Source organism: Somniosus microcephalus, chromosome 13, assembly GCF_052327205.1.
Source record: "Somniosus microcephalus isolate GS21.2 chromosome 13, FLI_Smic_1.0, whole genome shotgun sequence".
Classification (NCBI taxonomy): Eukaryota; Metazoa; Chordata; class Chondrichthyes; order Squaliformes; family Somniosidae; genus Somniosus; species Somniosus microcephalus.
This window is the reverse complement of record NC_140999.1, coordinates 145294848-145314715: the sequence shown is the minus strand read 5'-3', so window position 1 is coordinate 145314715 and position 19868 is coordinate 145294848.

Below are 19868 nucleotides of genomic sequence, written 5' to 3'. Positions count from 1 at the left end.
GCACCCATTAATTGAAAAATTATTTGATGCCGGTGTTCTGAATACCAACTTGTGCCAGGCCTGTGTGCAGTTTTGCACTCTGATACCAAGCCCATTACAAACCTGATTAAGACAGCTCAAAATTCCAGCAGAGAGGAAACCTTTATACGATCATGCTGCGGTGGATTTGATCGCCACTCCTAGATGGTGAAAGGCCAGAATGCTCATCCATTATGCCAACCATTTCTTCTAATATTATGTAATTGTGAAGTAAACAAGTTCCACCAATTGCAATGTAAACAATTTAATTTTATGGAGAAGCAAAAAAAAGTAACAGTATTGAAAAAGTCCCAAAAACATGTCAATATTTTTGAAAACAAGCACCAGTAAACAGTACACCTTGGTATCATCTGACAATATCCAGCTAGAATATCCCAGAACATTCTGTGAGAATCCAGTTAATTTAATCTATTTTGCTGAGTTTCCAGCATTTAATGGAACTGAACAGATCCTGATAGTTCAGTAATTCACAGGTGTTTCATCATGCAAAATCAGTTCATATAAAGTTTGATCCTGAAACTAAAATTAAATGGCATCACATGTCAAGGTGAAATATTCCATAAACTAAACTCAGAAATTACCATTGCTTAAAACACATATCAAAAAAGCAAAATCTATTGCAATTATGTAACAAGAAAAACTACCATAACTGAAACCACTCAGTCTTCCCTTCCACCTACAATATTCAGACTTTTTAAACCTAAGCTTATCATCTAACCATTTTTTCATTTACCTATTCTTTTCTCTTAATCTCTTCAACCTTGGCGGTATTCTCTCGAATGGGCATTGGCCCTTCACCTAGGTTTCTCAATTAAGAAAAGGAAGCATGACTCTTTATGATTCTTGGGCCTAGAAATTGGGTTGGTAGCGCCGGCGCTGAGCGCCTAAAGAGACCTAGAATTGGGGCGAAGCCCTATGTTGGGGCGAGCGCTATGAAGATAGCGCCAACTCAGATATTGACTATACATTTAGCGCTCATGACGTAATTTCAGTGTGCAACGCCTTTTAGGAGCACCTGAGCGCATATTGGGTGGCGCCCGGAGCCTTAGCGCCCAGCGCTATTAGTGACAGTTCGAGGGAGGGCTAACAGGCCCTTCTTGGAGTAGGGCGGCGCTATTTAAAGGGGACAACTCTAGTGCAGAATCTTCTGCCACTTGGCCTGCTCATTGCGATCGCTGCTAGAGAGAGTTGGCGAGCTAATGTGGAGCGGAGTTCTGGGAATTTAGCTTTACAGTACTTGGGACCTTCAACCCTGTCCGAAGCACTTGCAGCACTACACCTAAAAGCCTTTTGACCAACTGGCATCGGAATGGGAGCTTGTTTGGAGGGCGACGGCCTCATCGCCCAACACTGTGAAGGGGCAGAGAGACGGCGGGAGAGAGGGCCGGGATTGTCCAGAATGAGAAGGGGCAATGGAGGTCGGCCAATCCGACGGGATGCTGCAAGGGTCTTTAGGCAGCAGGTGACAAGCCTTGACATGTCGGAGGAGCAGTGTTTGCGAAGGCTCCGAATCTGGAGGGACATTGTTACTGATCTGTGCCACCTGCTTGGTCAGCATCTGCAGCCGCGTGAACGCTGCAGAACCTCTCTGTCCGTTATGGCTAAACTGACTGATGGCCTCCATTTTTATGGCAACGGATCCTTTCAGTCAGCCATTGGGGACAATGCGACTGTCGCTCAGGCTGCAGTCCGCTGTTGCATCCGGCAAGTGACAGATGCCCTTTATAGGCGAACGCGTCAATTCATTACCTTCCCTCGGACCCTGCACAAGCAGGCAGAGGAGGAGGAGTATGAGGAGGAGGAGGAGGAGGAAGAGCAGGCGGAGGAGGAGGAGGAGGAGGAGGAAGATGGAAGGGCTGCTGAAAGTGGAAGGTCCATACGTCAGAGGCTCCACTGGACTCGTGTCGACACCCCTGTGGCGGAATGATGAGAGTCTTAACTCATGCGCACTTTGGATGTTTGAGGGCCTCTGAATGCCAGCATCACTGAAAGTAGTCACATGCACCATGCAACATTGAAACTTCTGTTTATTGACACAAAAGTCTTTCATTACAGCTAAACAACGTATTGTGAGCACAAACCATAACTTTCAAAATAACTGTTAACTGTTCGGCCAAGCCGCAAAACTCAACAAACCTCAGCAAATATAACAGCAGGTGAGGGTGTCCTTGAATTTGGACAAACAAACGTCTCAGCACCTCCCTCTACAACTGGCCCCTTGAGGGAGAACGACTTCTCTTCTGCGCCCGGCCTCTTCCCTCCCTGCTGCTCCTACGTAATTGGACCCCAGTGGCGGGCTCAAGGCTGGGGGGCGCCTCCTGACTGTCTGGAAGCGCAGAAGCCCCTGAGGGACGGCCTGGCCGACCTCTGGGCTTGGAGGGTGTGGACGCAGGATGCTTGCTGTGACCATGGCTGGAAGCAGTGTGGCCTGCAGGTGGTGGCAGCTGCAATGCAGGCGTCCCAACGCTGGCATGTGCAATGCTCTCCTGCCGAGAGAGGACAGCTGCACCATGGTCGGACGACACACTGGCTATCTGAGGGGAGTGGCTCGGCTCATCCGCCACAATCGCATGCTCCACTGATTCCTGGCCTTGTACAGGAGTGGAAGGGCCTGGGGTGATCCTATCTGATGCAGAGAGGGTGGCTGCAGTGAGAGATCGCGTTGCATCAATCTGGCTGTGGAGGAGCCCAGCAAGTGACTGCGTGGCAACAGTGAGGACCTGTGTGCCAGGTGCCAGTGCTTCGGAGAAGGCCTGGACAGTTCTTCCCATGGCTTCGGACAAGGCAGGTGCCGACCGCTCCACTGCCTCGGACAAGCCCTGCACAGACCTTTCCAGGGATTGTCCGAAGCCCTGAACAGTCCTTTCCATTGCCGACTCAAAGCCGTGGACAGTCCCGTCCATTGTTGGGCCAAAGCCCTGGATAGTCCTGTCCATTGTGGCCCCGAAGCCCTGGATAGACCTGTCCACAGTTTCCCCGAACACCTGGAGAGTCCTCTCCATTGTTGCCCCAAAGCCCTGCAGAGTCCTCTCCATTGTTGCCCCGAAGTCCAACATACTCCTAGCCAATGAATCTATTGACTCAGGCATCTTCTCCACTGCAGCCATCAGCTCCGTGTGTCTGACTCGGGCCTGTTTGCTCATCTCAGCCAGGCGATGGACCTCATCTGCACTCTGTGCAGCAGTCATGACGACCTGCCTTGCCCTGCGGGGAGACGGTGGCCGAACTTGCCTATCCCCCGTGCGTTGCTGCATGCCGCTTGGTCCGGCAACTGGTTCATCCTCAGAGCCACCCCCACTCCCCTCCAGGGGACTACTATCCCCAGTCTGCAGATGTCTCAGCTCCCCGGATTCTGCAGCGGCTGGTCCGGATTCCTCCTGGTCCTCGCCTCCGGTGGCACTGGCACTGGCAGCTTCAGCGCGTTGAGCCCGAGTTGGTGCTGCTTCATCTGAAAGTGGGAGGTGGAAGAGTGGCTTTAGCAAAAGGACAGCTTTGCTGAAAGGCATGCCAGATTGTGGCAAGGCTCTGACATGGCTGCACACTGAGGATGCATGCTGGCGGGGGGACCAAGTGGAAGGCAACAGGTGAAAAAGGTGAGAGTCTTACCCTCGCTGTCGGTAATGGGGTCGGCAGATGCAGTGGTCACAGGACCAGACAGACATCCTCCAAGTATCTGGTGCACTCTCTCCTCCAGATCCGTGAGAGTGAACACTTGTGCAGGTCCGCCACCGGTTCGACGTTGCTCCTTCCGGATCATCGCCAGCTTGGACTGCAGGGGAAAGAAGGGGAAGTTCTGTAACACGGTGCCTTGAGACCTCATCGCATGCCCCCCATGGTGCAAGAGCCCTTACATGAGGCCTTGAGACATCTGTCCATGTATGTGCCTAGAAAGGGCCATGGGTGCATACTGACAGATGGCCATTGGCGCATCATTGCAGCAGGGTGCCCGAAGTCAGCTGCAGATGGAGGGAAGCACAAGTTTGGTAAACCTTCACTTACCCTAATGATCCATGTGAGGTCATTGAATTTCTTCCTGCACTGAACAGGGGTCCTGGTCGCCATGCTGCTGGAGTTCACCCTCACAGCAGCCTCCCTCCAAGATCATCGATAAGCCTTCTGATTCGGCCTCTTGCCATTATCCGGATACAGGACCTCTCGACGGTGTTCAACTGCAGCCACCAAGTGGTCCAGAGCCTCAGTGCTGAAGTGCTCTGCTCTCTGCCTAACCTTCTCCATGATGAACAAGTTTGTACCGCCAGACAAGGGCGAGCGCCGAATCTGAGGCCTACAGGGCGTTGGGTGCTGAAGCTCAGGCTGACTGACCCACCCCTTTAAGAGCCGGCCGGCGCCTGGAGGTCTCGTGCTTTCCCGTAATTGAGTTCACCTGCGCTGCACCCGTCCGCGTCGAAATTGAGTAGCGCCTGACCTTTTGCGCCTTAAGAGCACCGTGCAACGGCTGATTTAGCGCCTCAATCCCCTTTGGGGGCGATGCAACCCAATATCGCGCCAGGCGGCGATAAGTTTCGTCTGGCTATAAACTTTGCGCATCGCCAGTTCTAACGCCTCAAGCGGGGCTATACCCAATTTCTAGGCCCATTTGCCTTTCATAGTTAAGAAATTAGTGTATATTTTGTAAAATCCAGAACTCCATTCCAACTTGGATATTTGAGGAAATGGAAACAGGCCCAGAAATTCGATCATGCCCAAAAACGGGTGCGCATGGCATGCACCTGTTAGCATTGTCGCAGACAGCATGTAATATTTGTGCTGCCTGCTCATTATCATCACTTAGGCATGCACCCAGCACTAGCCATGCTATTTATTGGCTGCACGCCTGCTTGGGGGGCCGGATATTGGGCCTCACTGACGCCATTCAAAGGCAGTTAACAATCTTAAAGAGGTGTACTCTGGTTGCAGGCACCAGGAAAACACTTGTGAATTGGAGAAATGGTTGCTAATCCTGCAGATCTTGCCCCCAGGTTTTATGATGCTGCTTTTGAGGCACTGGTCCAGGCAGTGGACAGGAGGAGGGAGATTCTCTTTCCCCCAGGTAGCAGTAAGCCTTTCAGGCATCATCAACTCCATTGCCAGTGGGAAGAGGTGGCAGAGCAAGTGAATGCCAGGACTTTAGCTCCCAGAACATGGTTGCAATGCTGGAAAAAAAAACAATGACCTCACCTAAGTTGTCAAGGTAAGAATACTGCTCTCTTACTCTTTACTCACAACTCCACTACTTCCAGCCTCACTGGTTATAATATTCAAAATACTCCCCTGCCCCATTCACTTTCAATCCCTACACCACACTTCACTACACCTCCTTTTCCTCACACTCACCACAATTATAACCTTCACTTCCCCACAACACACATTTGACACATTGCATGCCAGCTATTCCCTCATGGCAGGCACATTCTCTGAACACATCATAAGTCTCTCAATAACACACTCCCTTTTTTCTCACAGGAGAAGGTCGCTTACAACTCCAGACAGGAAGCTGCCACCGGAGGAGGCTGAGCCTACCTGCACAACCTCTCTCCCCTTAAAGAAAATGTGCTGGCAATCATGGGCAGGGGCTGAGTCATAGCTGTGGTGACTAGCAATGCTGGAGAAGACATTACATAGGGTTTCTTCACACTTTATCCTCTTCTTTTACTTCTATCAGACCCTAAAAACTCTGCATAACAAACTGCAGATGCTTTCACCAGCCACTTCTATCCCTCTGCTCTTTCTTCACACTAAAAACTAACCAGTGTCCCTATTTTTCATTTCAGGCGCTGAAGATGTGGACATAGCTCTTCCAATAGAGGAAGAGGAGGCCAGCATTTCTGATGATCCAGCCATCACACAATCTGACCCTCGCAAGCACCAGCTCAGATACTGATATTACGCATACTCTAGAGGCTAGGCTAGAGGAGGAGTCTTCACATGATGAATCGCCAGGCACAATTGTTCAGTAGCCCACGTCAAGATGCCACAATCTGCAGCTGGGGCCTCAAGGTCCAGAGCTGCTCGAGGTCATCCTCCACGGCCAGTTCAGCAAGTGGCAAGTCAGGTTCTGGGACACACGAAAATCAGAAAAGAGTCCTGCACTAATTTAAATAAGGTATTTGTGACTTCAAATACTTCCGCTGTGCGCTCCTGATGCCATCGGAGAAGCTCAATCCACTATGGTGGACGGCGTATTGCCGGCTGGAAATGGGCACGTGTGTGCGCGTGCTTCCTGCCTGCCCTATTGGATGTTTAGGAGGCTGCTTAGCGCCTGAAAAACGGATGCGCACAATCAAATTTCTAGGCCTTAGTTCATTAACTGTGCAATATGTGGAACTTGGATCTTAATTTAATGGTTTACACTGATAAAGTATGCTTATCATCAGTACAAAGTTCCTTTAATTGTATTGGATGTTTTTTTGATGGTTTAGCTGACAAACTTCACTGAGGGTTTTAAACTTCGGTCTCATTTGATTAAGATAGTTGAAGTCATCACTTTTTTCAGTATTGGTGAGTGTGTCAAGAGATATTATACTGGTAGACCTCCCTTCATGCGCATGAACATGAGGTTCATAATGGTCTTGAATGTCTTCCCTATCATTGTAGAAATAAACTCCCTGAAAATAAACATTAGGGGGGAAAAATTCAGTTGTTTGTGCCTCCTGTTAGCGCCTTAAGTGGGCGCTAATGGGGCGCAAAGCAACTAGTGCCCAGGCGCGGCGATATTTGCGCCGCTCGCAAAATTAACTAGACATTTTGCAGCGGCGCTAAACACTACCGCCACGATCTCCTGCACCGGAAGATCGTGACGTCAGTCGAGTGTGCAACGCCCCGGTAGCGCCCGGGACCAGATATTGAGTGGCGCCCCCTGCCTTACCGCCTGCCGCTAGCAACGACAGGTTGAGGGGAGCGTTTTGCAGTTAGAAAGGGACTGGGGGAGCGCTATTTAAAAGTGATCGCTTCCTGCCTTTTTTTGTTGGTGACATTTTTGCACTACGCATTCTGAGAGAGAGAAAGACTTCTGGAGAGATTCAACGCGGTGTGAAGGGGTTTTGGGTACTGAGCAGCACTTTGCAGGGTCATTTTGATTTGCCCTTCCTTGCTTCGCCAGCGCACTGAGGTAGCGCCTCGCTGCTCGGCCTTTGCGCCTTAAGACAGGTATGAAGTGCCTGATTTGGCGCTCCAATCACCTCCAGGGGCGATAAAAGCCAAGTTTGCCGTCGGAGGCAATAATTAGCGCCAGGCGCTAAACTTTGCACACGGCCGATAATTGCGCCCCAAATGGGGCGATTCTGAATTTTTCCCCCTAGATATAGACTGTTAAAAATATTAATCTTCTTAGGCAGTCCCTCGGAACCGAGGATGACTTGATTCCACATTAAAAATGAGCTCGCAGGTGACTGATTAGTCCAATGCGGGACCTACAGTCTCTGTCACAGGTGGGGCAGACGATGGTTGAAGGGGTGGGTGGGTGGGGTGCTTGGGTTGACATGCGCTCCTTTCGCTGCCTGCGCTTGGCTTCCGCTTGCTCCCGGCGAAGAGACTCGAGGTGTTCGGTGCCTTCCCAGATGCTTCTCCTCCACTTTGTGCGGTCTTGGGCCAGGGATTCCCAGGTGTCGGTGGGGATGTTACACTTTTTCAAGGAGGCTTTGAGGGTGTCCTTGAAGCGTTTCCTCTGCCCACCTGGGGCTCTCTTGCCATGCCGGAGCTCCGAGTAGAGCACTTGTTTTGGGAGTTTCGTATCGGGCATGCGGACAATGTGACCCGTCCATCAGAGCTGATTGAGCGTGGTCAGAGCTTCGATGCTGGGGATGTTTGCCTGAGCAAGAACACTGACGTTGGTGCGCCTATCCTGCCAATGGATTTGCAGGATCTTGCGGAGGCAGCGTTGGTGGTACCTCTCCAGTGCTTTGAGGTGCCTGCTGTACATGGTCCATGTCTCTGAGGCATACAGCAGGGCAGGTATCACTGCTGCCCTGTAGACCATGAGCTTAGTGCTGGGTTTGAGGTCCTGGTCTTCAAAAACTCTCTTCCTCAGGCGACTGAAGGCTGCACTGGCACACTGAAGGCGATGTTGGACTTCGTCGTCGACATCTGCCCTTGTTGACAGTAGGCTCCCGAGGTATGGAAAGTGGTCCACGTTGTCCAAGGCCTTGTCGTGGATTTTGATAATCGGGGGGCAGCACTGTGTGGCGGCGGCAGGTTGGTAGAGGACCTTTGTCTTACGGATGTTTAGTGTAAGGCCCATGCTCTCGTATGCTTCGGTGAAGGTGTTTACAATGGTTTGGAGTTCGACCTCCGAGTGAGCACAGACGCAAGCATCGTCTGCATACTGTAATTCGATGACAGAGGATGGGACGACCTTGGATCTGGACTGGAGGCGACGGAGGTTGAACAGTTTCCCGTTTGTTCTGTAAATTAGCTCCATTCCAGTAGGGAGCTTACTGAGGGTGAGATGGAGCACTGCAGCAAGGAAGAGTGAGAAGAACATTGGTGCGATGACACAGCCTTGCTTGACCCTGGTTCGTATGTGAATTGGGTCTGTGGTGGAACCGTTGGTCAGGATCACGGCTTGCATGTCGTCGTGAAGCAGGGGAGGATAGTGACAAACTTTTGAGCGCAGCCGAATTTGAGGAGGATACTCCATAATCCCTCACGGTTGACAGTGTCGAAGGCCTTTGTGAGATCAAAGAAGGCCATGTACTTCATTAATAACATTAAACAAATACACCAGGCCTGCAAGAAAGATGAAACATTCTTTTATATTATGTTTGTGTACTGTACCATGGTTAATCTACAAATATAAATCTATACAAAAATACATTGGTATTTTGCAAGGGGAAGTATCTGTCAGCACCTTTGATCTTGTGCGTGCCATGGTGTCCTATATTTCTTTGATACAATTGTTTTAATTTACTGCACACTCTGTAATGCGGTAATGATTTGTTTCTGTATTTCTGCTAAGTAAACTAATTATTTAACTAGTTCAATTTCAGGTTTAGTGTGGCATCCTATGAAATGTCTGGCAACGTTCTATACTATAAGGGGTGTACTTCTGAGGAGATTTTCCCGCTTGTCGGCTGTAAGATGGAAAAATGGTGCAACTACCCAGTGTATGTGGTCATTTCCCAGAGCTAATCTGTCTGCAGTGTAGGTTAAGATAATAACTTAGAGAGTTTCAGTTTATTGCATCGTGATGTTTCCCATCATAGAAAAATTGATACAGTAAGTGAAGGAAAGCTAACTTACATTATGTTGGTTTGCTCAGCATCAGAAACTAAGCCTGTTAAACACCACCAATAAGTTATCTTGTTATGGATACTATCCGGTTGCCAATGACAGAGGTGCACAGAGGTGCACAGCTGCACCCAGACTCTCCCATGACTCCCTCCATATGTTGGAATTCTGAGGACCAAGGTGAGATAGTTTCAAGGGCACCGATGCTGATGTAAGAGATGGCAGGTGAAGTTTAGATGATAGAAGCGATCTGCCAATGGTGAGAGAGGTTGTTCCAATGAGGTGACACTGGATACAGAGTTTACTCCAAACGCAACCTGAATAAAGCTCAATCTGTCTGCCAAATGCAGTAAGCAACAGCTTCTGAGCTTGAAGAGCAAACAGCTAAACAGAAAAAAAGTTTTCATGCTCTCACTGTAGCTGAGAGTTTATAAATTATTGAAATAATTACATTTAAACTAGCACACCATAAACATTCCCAGCTGCTTCATCCTCCAATTGATGCTACCAGCATGAGAACTGACAGCATTAGAGAAATATTACGAGTAAGGTTTGATCAGAGTGAAACTTGTGAACCCAAGTAAACATATTGGAAGTATGTTTATTTTTAAGCGTGAACTATGCCAAAGTAAGTGAAATTTCTGCATGTTTAAAGCTAACCAGGGAAATCAGGTTGGCCCTGAATTCGCGATTGATGGCATAGCTAAGGGATATGCCGCCGACATCCGAACTAAATCCTCATGCGAACCCCCCTTCGAAAAGTTACTTTCAAATGCTGCAGATTTGTTGAGCAGCGTAGTAGCCCACGGATCCCAGAAGCATAGCGTTGTGTGTATGTGAAGCTGGGATCACGTGGGGCGGTGCTCCTTTCACTTCCTGACTCTTAGACAATCAGGAAACAGAGAAGATTGCTGATTTGCCCACAACTCATTTTAAATTATTTAGCAACCAGAAGTGCTATTTTGTTAATAAATTATGATCATTACAATAGTATTTAATACACAAACCAAGATTATAATACACAAACCTATAATTACAGTCTTATAGTCCTATCAAATTTGTTTCTCCTCTATTTGACTGACTAACTTTTGATTAATTTAAATAATCTAAAATCGAGAGTTTAAGGCCACGAATTTAATTCTGGAGGCAGGATGGGGCGGGTCAGCTGGTTTCCAGGTTCTGGTCCTGCCCCCAGCTGCCTCCGCTCTGCAGACATGATTTTCTCTTGATTGGCTTTGTTAAGCCCGCCCCGAGGGCTTCCCGGCCAATTAACAGGAAGCACAGCTGATGATGTCATCTGCTGGTTTCCTTAATGGGACCATGCACAATTTTATTTTGACAGTTGATCTCTCAGTGTTTGACAGCATTGAGGTGCTGCAAACACTGATATTCACTGCACAAAGGTGAACACTTCCACCCAGGCTCTCCAATGACTCCCTCCATATGCTTATGGAGGGAGTCACAGAATGCAGGGAGGTTCTCTTCCCTTCCAAGGATGGAAGAGACCTCCCCAGGACACCAACTTACCTTGAACCTTCACCCAACCCTCTCTACCTACTTTATCACTTCCCCATCTCACTAGCCACCCTTCACACTCACCCTCATGCTACTGCAAGCATACCAACTAACAACACACAAGGGTAGGCACTTGAGAGGTATAGTCAATGTCCATGTGAAGTTTCTGGTAATGTGTTGTCATATAGTGAAATCTCTTTTTCCAAAAGTGCCCTTTATTGGACAGATCTGGGCACACATTGAGAAGTGTCTTACTGAGTTCCAGTGAGTGTTCAGTCATAACCACCCCCCCCCCCCCAACCCCGCAATAGTGATGTGCATGCATGGAATTGCTTGGACTTTAAAGGGATGCTTCACTGTGCTGGTGTGGGATGGTGTCAACCTGGTGCATCATGTGGCAGCCAGGGTTTACAGCATCAAGTGAAGAAAGTCTGGCCATGGTGATGCCATCACTGACCTCCCAGCCAGCAATTTTGTCAGGGGCTGATGCCCTGTGTCCAGTGCAGCATCAGGTGGGTGAGGAGGAGGTTGGCACTCCTGGTGCTGGTGCTGCTGTTGTGGCTGGTTATGGTGCTGCCGCGGCTGCTCTTCCTCCAAATCTGACGACCAGGATGAGAGGATGTAAATGGTTCCCATCCCATTGCTATAGATTTCAGTTGAGGCAAGAAGCTTGCAAGCGCACACTCAGACCTGAAATTATTCCAATCAGCTCACACTGCAGATGGGTGTCAGCTTGACCAGTCACAAGGTCAGATTTGAAAAATCTTATCCCAAACCTCCAACAACAAAGTTGTTGCATTTGAATGTCAGCCATGTTACAGGAGCGCTTTTAAAGTGATGCACCAATGACTACAAATCATGTCCTCGAGAAGCTCATCTCCTTGCAGCTGGCGTGTTTCTGACAAGATGGGAAACAGGAACCAGAAACACGAAAATGGGAAACCACTATAAAAATAGGATTAGCAAGGCAGTTAACAGGCTCTTAACTGCCTTAACTACCTGTCCCACCAGTTCCAGTCGGGTCTGTTTGGGAGCAGTTGACCCGACACTCATGAAAATCGGGTGGGGGTTGGGTGTCTGAAGCCATTTTTTCTGATTTTCGCTGCCGACCTGCCTCCAAACCCGTCTGCTCAGGTCTATTAAAATTGAGCCCTACATGTCTGATAACATGAGAAAATCATGAAAGTGAATTAAATCCTATCTAAATAGAAGTTGGGAATTAAATCAAAAACTGTCTCATTGCTATGGGCTGTAGCATAAACGAATACAATTTTCTCAAAACACCCCCACCTCACCCCACCTTTATGCTGTGCAACAGGCTCCTGCGCCTGCTTGCACCAGATGTAAAACATTTCAGGATAATTAATGTGCAGTAGGTGGGCAATTAGTTCAACTTTTCACCAGCACGTTGATTTGAATGGGTAGGTGAAATGTGCTGCGAAGCTGAAGTGCAGTCGGAATTTGACAGATCGCAAGTTCGGGATTTAGTGCACGTGCAAGTGCATGCGGAAATCCAGAACTTGCGGTCAATTTGAAAGGCAGTAAGACAGTGTACTCTGAGAGAATGCCGTCATACCGACGACGAATTCAGGTACCGTTAAGTTGCAAAGGTGCGTGTGCAATCTATGGGTCTGATAAAGGGCAGGGTCTCTCCTCATGATTTTCTGTAATATATGAAAAGCTGCTATAATACCCAGACCAGTATCTGTACACAACCAGCAGGCTCATGTTATGAGACAACACTTTGCTGTGTATTGTGCTGAGGGTAGTTCCAAAGAAACTATGTGCAGACATTTTTGGATAGGTACACCGATCTCTACTCTGCAGGCAACACATTTTAGTGTTATGAGCGACAGATCAAGTTTAAACAATTCTTCTAGAAGGTCCAGTGGAATTCCTGGCCCCATTGAAAATGTGGGTTTGCATTAGGTTGAAAATTATACGACCTTTCCCAGTTCATGGGCTGGATTTTCATTGAGGAGGCGGGACTACAACTTTCGGGATTGTAGTCCTGCCTCCATCAAGTTCTAGCCAACCCATGCGATTTCGACTTGATTGACTTTGTTGAGCCCACCCAGCAGGCTCAGCAGGCCAATTAAGGGCCACCCGGCAACAGGTGACGTCACAGATTAATATTTCATCTGTCAAGACTTTTTGACAGATGAAATATCAGTGTTTCACAACCGTTTGAAGCTGTCAAACACTGACAATCTGTACTCCAGGTTAATTCCTTCCTTTCAGGATGATTTAGAGATCTCCCCGGAACAGAAAGCTGAATGCTGCAGATTTTGACAGATCGCGGCCATTCTGCTTTCTGTGCCGGTGAGATGAGGGACTCCTGAGACCTGAAGGAAGGAAGGCTGTAAAGGTAAGTACATGTAAGTAAAACTTCTTTAAACACTTTACACACACCAAACACACTTACCTTTGCACTCATGCGCCCATCACTCACCTGAACACCGGACATCTCGACCCCTCCAAGCCCTTCATCACGACGGCCCGCCTCGCTAACTTGGCGTGGTTTGGAGCCGTCGGGAATCCCACATTTCACCAATGAAAATAGGGATTAGGCTAAAAACTGCCTGTTAACTACCTGTTAACAGGCAGTTAATTGGCACTAATCTCCTTCCCACCTTGGGGAGGCGGGTCCCAGTGTGGGGCGGGTACCCGCCTCCTTTGAAACTGGCATGGAGGCGGGTTGGGAGCGGGATGGGTTCATGCCTCCCGATTTCGGGATTTTAACCCCCTACATGCCTCCAATCCCACCTCCACGGCCCAAAGAAAATCCTGCCCCATATCTCAAAGCAGTATGAGACTACCTACTGGAGATGATCTCTCACCTTTCAGCATCACCTTTGAGCTGGAGTCAGATTGGGACTTGAACCCTGAGTTAAAAGCCCCAAATTTATAAGACAGGTGTGTGATGAAATATGTCATTCATCAGACTCTGTATTTAACTACATATATTGTATTGCCTGCTCCTGTGTTTGTATTGCCTGCTCCTGTGTTTTACCTTGTATTGTATATAGTGCACCGCCCCCTTTCTCTCCATTGGGTGTGTCGGCTCCGCCCATACCTGGCCCTACTTAAGACAAGCCCAGGCTTGTCTTGCAGCAGAACAGCAGAATGCTAGGTGAAGACACAGGCATCTTTCTTTGCTAATAAAAGCCTTGTTTTATCCAGTTAACTTTGAGCCTTGAAGTTATTGAGGCGCATCAATTTTATTAGCAAACTTTCAACGATGGATCAACTTTTGAAACCGGAACGCTTGGATTTGGACCCGCATGCTTCAGATGCATCGGCACGGTTTGGACACTGGTTCCAGTGCTTGGAATTTTTTATGGCCAACTCCGAAGCCGTCACAGCCTCTAAAGCCACTGGAGATGTGAAACTCGGGATCCTGCAGAATCGGGTAAGCCACCGGGTTTTTCCACTCATCCAAGACGCCGCCACCTACCTAGATGCCTGCAACATTCTAAAGGCCCACTATCAGCGACCTACCAACGAGGTGTACGCCAGGCATCTGCTTGCTACCTGCACACAGCGACCCAGAGAGTCGCTAGAGGACTTTCTAGTCACCCTAAAAGTGCTTGGCAAAGACTGCAAATGCAAAGACGTGAAGGCCACGGTATACACAGACGAGCTTATTCGGGATGCCTTTATCGCAGGCTTTAGCTCTAATTACATCCGGCAGAGACTGCTAGAGAAAACGGGCCTAGATCTGACACAGAATGTGGACACAGCGCGATCGCTGGATGTGGCTCAGAAGAACTCTGACTCCTACTCTTCAGGACGCGCGGCCTATGCCGCCTCGTACGCACCAAGGGTGCCGCCATGTTGGAAGACATCTTCCCCGCCCGGTAGTCCAACACCGTCGGGGCCCTGCTCTCCCCCCAGAAGCACTATGACCGCCGCGACGCATCGGGGCCCCAAATGCTACTTCTGCAGGCAGCCGAAGCACACCAGGAACCTGTGCCCGGCGAAAGGCACCACCTGCTGTAAGTGCGGTAAGAAGGGGCACTTTGGGAAGGTGTGCAGAGGGAACCCCGCAGGCAAACCCGCCACCGCCGCGTGCGCGCCGTGGGAGCGGCCATCTTGGACGCCATCTTGTCCGACCTCGTGGGGTCCGCCATCTCGCGAGCAGACATCGTGGACGCCATCTTACCCGGCCTCGTGTGGCCCACCATCTTGTCCCGATCAGGGCCCTACAGTGGCGTTGATCACAGTGGACCAGTCCAGACCGCACCCACTATCCAAATCGATGGTGGACATCGAGGTAAACGGGTGCAAGGTTAAATGTTTAATTGACAGCGGGAGCACGGAGAGCTTCATTCACCCTGGTCTGGTACAACGACTCTCTCTAACTATAGTCCCTACTCAGGGCACGATCTCTATGGCCGACAAAACCCAGATATCGACTATTGCGGGTTACTGCGCGGTACGATTGTCCGTTAAAGGCACTGTATATAATAATTTTAAACTGTTAATTATGAAGGATTTATGTGTGAGCGTGATCTTGGGCCTGGATTTTCAGTGCCACCACCAAAGCATCACGCTCAATTTCGGTGGGTCCCAGCCGCCCCTCACAGTGTGCGGTCTGGCTACCTTGAAGGTAAAGCCGCCTTCGCTATTCGCGAACCTTACCCCTAACTGCCGGCCAATAGCGACCAAAAGCAGGAGGTACAGCTGGGAGGACAAGCGGTTTATCGCGACCGAGGTAGACAGGCTCCTGAGGGAGCACATTATTGAACGCAGCAACAGCCCGTGGCGCGCCCAAGTGGTGGTGGTGAGGGGTAGCGAGAAGAAGCGGATGGTGATTGACTATAGTCAAACAGTCAACATCTATACCCAACTAGACGCCTACCCGCTACCCCGCATATCCGAGATGGTGAACCAAATTGCCCAATACCGGGTGTTCTCCACTATCGACCTCAAGTCAGCGTACCACCAGCTCCCTATCAGACCAGAGGACCGTTCGTACACCGCCTTCGAGGCAAACGGACGCCTCTACCAGTTCCTCAGAGTCCCCTTTGGGGTGACGAATGGGGTCTCGGTCTTTCAGAGGGAGATGGACCGCATGGTCGATGACCACCACTTGCAGGCAACCTTCCCCTATCTCGACAACGTCACCATCTGCGGCCACAACCAACAGGACCACGACTCAAACCTCGCGAGGTTTCTGAAAACCGCACAAAAACTCAACCTCACTTACAACGAGGACAAGTGCGTTTTCAACACCACGCGCCTCTGCATACTAGGCAGCATGGTGGAGAATGGGGAAATCGGACCAGACCCCGACCGATTGCGCCCCCTACGGGAGCTGCCCCTGCCCAACACTCCCAAAGCCCTGAAAAGGTGCCTGGGGTTATTCTCGTATTATGCCCAATGGGTCCCTAACTACTCCGATAAAGCCCGCCACCTCTTGAAAGCATCCTCTTTCCCGCTCTCTGCTGAGGCCCATGCTGCCTTCAAAAGCATTAAGCAGGATATTGAGCGGGCCACGCTACAGGCAGTGGACGAGAACACTCCCTTTCAAGTGGAAAGTGATGCGTCTGACTTTGCCATGGCGGCCACCCTCAACCAGGCGGGGCGGCCCGTAGCTTTCTTCTCGAGGACCCTCCAGGGGCCCGAGATCAGACACTCCTCCGTGGAAAAGGAGGCCCAAGCCATCGTGGAGGCAGTACGCCACTGGCGGCACTACCTAGCCGGCAAACGCTTCACCCTACTTACCGACCAGCGGTCGGTAGCGTTTATGTTCAATAATAAACAGAGGGGGAAGATTAAAAATGATAAGATTCTTAGGTGGCAGATCGAGCTCTCCATCTTCGAGTACGACATCATATACCGGCCGATGGCCCTTAATGAATCCCCCGACGCCCTCTCACGAGGGATGTGTGCCAACGCCACCGGGGATCAGCTACAGACCCTCCACAACGACCTCTGCCACCCAGGGGTCACACGGCTGTTCCACTTCATAAAGTCCCGCAACTTACCCTACTCGATTGAGGAAGTTCGGTCTCTGACCAGGAACTGCCGCACTTGCGCTGAGTGCAAGCCTCGGTTCTACCGCCCTGATAGAGCCCACCTAATCAAAGCTACACGGCCCTTTGAGCGGCTTAGCCTAGATTTCAAGGGCCCCCTCCCGTCCGTCAACCGCAATGTTTACTTCCTGAACATTGTGGACGAATACTCCCGTTTCCCATTCGCCTTCCCCTGCCCAGACATGACCAGCGCCACGGTCATTAAATGCCTCAACAGCCTGTTCTGCCTGTTCGGTATGCCAAGCTATATCCACATGGATAGGGGGGCCTCCTTCATGAGTGAAGAGCTACGCCAGTACATGCTGTCCAAGGGGATTGCCACGAGCCGTACCACCAGCTACAACCCCCGGGGTAACGGTCAGGTGGAGCGAGAGAACGGGACAGTATGGAGGGCAGTCACTCTAACTCTAAGGACCAAGGGCCTCCCTATCTCCCGCTGGCAGGAAGTCCTCCCAGATGTGCTCCACTCAATACGGTCACTATTGTGTACCGCCACTAATGCCACGCCTCATGAGCTAATGTTTGTGTTTCCCCGGAAATCCACCTCAGGCGTATCGATACCGTCATGGCTCTCCACCCCAGGTCCGGTACTTTTGCGGAAGCATGTGAGGGGCCACAAGACGGACCCTCTCGTGGAGCCTGTGCACTTGCTCCACGCCAACCCACAATATGCGTATGTCCGGCACGCCGACGGACGGGAGGACACTGTGTCCATAAAAGACCTCGCCCCAGCCGGTAACAACAGCAACAACGACAACGACTACAACAACAGCAACAACGACAACAACCACAACAACTATTACCCACCCACTCCACCCACTATTCTTTCATCACCCCCGGAAGAACACCAGCCAACGGTACCCCCACCACCTACTCCTTCAACAACCCCGGTGGCGCCCCCGGCAGAGACCCAGGAGGTCACCTGGGACACCCAGCCGGCACCCGCGGCACCGCAACCGTTACGTCGGTCACAGAGGACTATCACACCCCCGGACAGACTAAATCTGTAGAAGGGGTGAATGTGATGAAATATGTCATTCATCAGACTCTGTATTTAACTGCATATATTGTATTGCCTGCTCCTGTGTTTGTATTGCCTGCTCCTGTGTTTTACCTTGTATTGTATATAGTGCACCGCCCCCTTTCTCTCCATTGGGTGTGTCAGCTCCGCCCATACCTGGCCCGACTTAAGACAAGCCCAGGCTTGTCTTGCAGCAGAACAGCAGAATGCTAGGTGAAGCTAGGTGAAGACACAGGCATCTTTCTTTGCTAATAAAAGCCTTGTTTTATCCAGTTAACTTTGAGCCTTGAAGTTACTGAGGCGCATCAAGGTGAAAATGGAGTTGTGCTGGCCCAATGTGCAGACACATCTGTGTCCATAGTTCAGAAGGTGGACCACACTCAATTTTGTGTTAAAAACCCTTTGGATACGTTACAGGCACAGACACAACTTGCTGAGGGAGTTTGATCTGCAGTATTCTTGGCTGGGGAAGGCAAAATCTGATAGGCAGCTTGCCATATAAAGAGAAGTAATGGTGGCAGAAAAGTTTTTCTCAATGGCACAGCAGAAATATGTGGGCGGCACTGGTCCATTTGATGCTGAAGAACTGGAAATGCTGTTGTAGGAGGTGCTCTACTTGAGGTCGAAGACCACTCTCTAATAAAAACACAGGTGCCTGTTGCATGGCGGGAGTTAGCTGACAGAGTCAATGAAATCACCCTGGTTCCATGAATTTGGCTGAAATGAAGATAAAGTTGAGCACGCTAATCATATTTGCATATATTTCTTTTAGAGCCCATTAAGCATGGCACAAACCTAGGATGGGAATTCCGTACACTCTGTGAGGTATTGATTCATACATTGTGCATAGCCATTGCCCATTTTTTCCATTGTGTCACTTTTTGTGGAGGCGGTAGTCAAGGAGCAGCAAACAGATAGTGAAGGGTCAAGGATAAGGTGCTCTGCTGTTGGGGTAGGTGGGTTTCTCAGTTGGGTCAGCAGGTCTGAATGCAGAGAATAGTCCTGTTCTCCAAAATGTCAGCCACAGTGTTTCTTCCCTTCTAAATAATGTGGGCACAGTGGAAAGTGCACAATTAAATCATCATGGCTGCTTTCCAGATAAAGATCTGGGGTGGCTTGGAAGGATGTGGTAGCATGAAAACTTCATGCTGGGGTAACCTTCATTTCCACAGGAAGAACCATTCTTGATCAAAGCGTTGTGAGCAGATCACTGCACAGCAGATGGCACAACTCTGTGGCAGCCAATCTTGTGAAGTGGAGGCAGTAAGTGGAAGCGGTAGAGACAGAAATCTTCTGTCAGGTTCAGGTGTATGTCCCAGGGTGTTGAGCAGTGTGGCCAATACCTCTCAACAATCATTGAACCTCATGAACTCAGTTACACTGCGTCTTCAGAAACCCCAATGGAATCCCCATCCTTAGCTCTTTTTAATGTGCTATGTCAAAGCCAGCAGTATGCAAGAGTAATGAGAAAAGTTACTGGCAAGAAAGAAATCAAAAAATGGAGGCCATCGAGCAAAACCAACTAATGCATGGAGCAAAGTGCAACAAAGCAAAGGTACATAAAAAGGTACCATAAAATCTCCTAAAAAAGTAAAAATGATTACAAGCTTATCTACTTGTTTCAAAAGGCCTGCTCAGCTGGTGAGCTCCCCAGGACTCCGATATGCCCACTTTTTGTGGGTAAAGCACACACTTTGGACAGAATCTCACTTGAAACCCTAAAATTCAGGGCCCACAACTTTGTTATGAGATATAAATACTTAAACGAGGCCATGCATGCTGGTAGCACAAATTCATTTTTAAACTTCAAATCGTGTACACAGAGTGAGCTAATTCTGGTACCTCTCAATTATGAAGTGATGCCCACATTTAAATTACCCAGAAAACTGGGCATCTAATCTTCTAACCCACAAATGGTGCAAGATCACAGATACTTACAGATGAGAAAGGCTATTAAGTCCATCTCAATATAAGTATCCAGAACAAACCTACAGTCCACTGACTGCTCCATCTAATTATTTCTGAAA